We start from the raw sequence: 2281 nt of genomic DNA, 5'->3' as shown, positions 1-2281 counted from the left end.
ACGTTTTTCCAGGTAAACGTATATATTATGTGGCCACTTATGCATTTATATCTATGTGACTACTTACTGATGATCATCATATTTTTTCTTGGCATGTGCCCGGTAAGGTAAGGTTAGCAGGTCGCTCTTCTTGTCGTTGTGTATCAGACTGTGCACATTTCCTCTTATATATATATATATATATATATATATATATATATATATATATATATATATATATATATATAAATAATCTTTTACAAAGATAACTTTTGACAGTCATTCATCTGAATTTAAATTTTTATTAATTATGTAATTTGCAACAACTCATTTTGTACTATTGTTATATCAAAGTCACATGTAAATATTTTTCTATAATAATCTTTCTTATAAAGATAAAATCAGTTGTTTTTCATACATAACATAATCTAGTGGCCAGCACTGCACTGGGCTATGCCAGTTTCGCTGTATACTTGGAGATGCTTCTGATTCTCTGAGTAACTGCAAAGAATTTAACAACACTGATATACTTCTCAACACTTTAACATTATCAAGATGTCTTGCTAGAAATTCACTATTTAACTAAAGAGGAAAAGTAATGTACTTTTCCTAAATTCAATTTCTTCCTCTATAGATAGTCCCAAATTGTGTAATTTTTCCTCAGTTTCAGATCCTACATACTTACTGTAATGTATGTAGCTTTCAGGATTCTCAGTCAGGAAATTCTTCTTGTACGTTAGGAGAACGAATTTATTTGCAATGGCTTCCACTTAAACTGTAACGTCTTCCAACAGTTTAGAAGTATCAGCCTCCCGGGGTTCAAACGACATATCTACCTTTTGCACTTTCACCAAACTGCATGAAGAAAAATGAGATATGCAAAAATTTTTGCTCTAGATACGTGGAATGTAGGAGTGAGGCAGGGTAATCTCTTTTTTTCGACTTCACGATACCAAACAGAGTAGAGAGATCAAACCATTGTTCTACATTTCGAGCAACTGCACTTTAAATCGATTTTCTAGGCCCGTGTCCATCATTTATTGTGACAAACGTGGTTTTCTACGTAAACTGACGTACAGCAAAATGAGCGGACCAATGATAAATCTCTCATACGAGAAAATCTAAATTCATCGCCAAACACATTGAATCTGATGAAATCGCTAAATATATGAATATCATACACATCGAATCATGGCGAGACTGGACATTCGTTTCGCAATCTGCACAAACTACATTGTTAATCCCTGTCATTACACTGGCGTTATCAACCAGTTCACGTCATGTTCTTTATATTTAGTCCCTCGTCACGCAATGTTTGCAGCACTCATGCAGTGATACCTTGGGCGATAAATAATTTTGTAGCTCAGAAAGTGACAACAAAGTAGATGTCAAATCCGTTTTACTGTTACTGAACTACACAATCGCAATTCCCAGCATTTTGTGAACACTGATGTCATTAGATTAATTAATAAGAATACTAAAGGATCCATACTCTTATATCCCGTAAAAGAAGTTTTTAAAATGGGAAGCCAAGACAAACTATTACTGGTTGCAGTTTGTTCTATGGATTGGACCAGTGGCGGCCGCTGAGGCATTCCATTGGTGGGGCCAAAAAAAAAAAAATTAGTTTGGTAGCATCAAATTGGAATTTTGACGATAATTCATATATTTCATAAAATATATCAAACAGAAGCTATTGAGAAACAGAAATATTTATTACAACAGCGTTTTTCTTATGCACAATAAGAGATTGATATATTCCTGGAGAACATGATAGCTAGTTATTGTATAAGAGAGAGAGAGAGAAGTTACTTTAGCTACCTTTTTCGCATGCCTTTAATTTCAAGGTATTTGTCTGAAAAATCTGTGATATATTTGTCAAACTGATTTACACAAAATAAGTTGGATGCAATGAGGTGTCCAGTGAACTGAAAATGTAATTTTATTTCAGAAAGGACGGCACTGCACACTTCCAAAGCATCTCTTTTTTATGCCCATCAAGAATCCCTGGCTTCTTGACAGGCAAAGTTTGTTCACCTCGTTAATCTCGTTAAGGACGGAGTCACTGTCATCTCTGACGTTTGCAATACCGCTTCAAAGTTCTGGTTGTCTTGCGTTGCTGTTGTCGGTTTCGTTATCTTCTTCTGAAGCTGATTAAAAAGTAGGTCTGCATGAGGCATTATCTTACAGAAAAATGTTGAGGAAAATGAATTCGTTATCTTGCAGTCTTTGTTTGTATGAACCAGCTTTTTCAATAGTAGAAGATAATGTTATGCTTTCACTTGTTTCAGTGACTTCCATA

This window comes from Schistocerca nitens, chromosome 10 (genome assembly GCF_023898315.1).
Source record: "Schistocerca nitens isolate TAMUIC-IGC-003100 chromosome 10, iqSchNite1.1, whole genome shotgun sequence".
NCBI classification, from domain to species: domain Eukaryota; kingdom Metazoa; phylum Arthropoda; class Insecta; order Orthoptera; family Acrididae; genus Schistocerca; species Schistocerca nitens.
Note: the sequence above shows the minus strand (reverse complement) of the source record.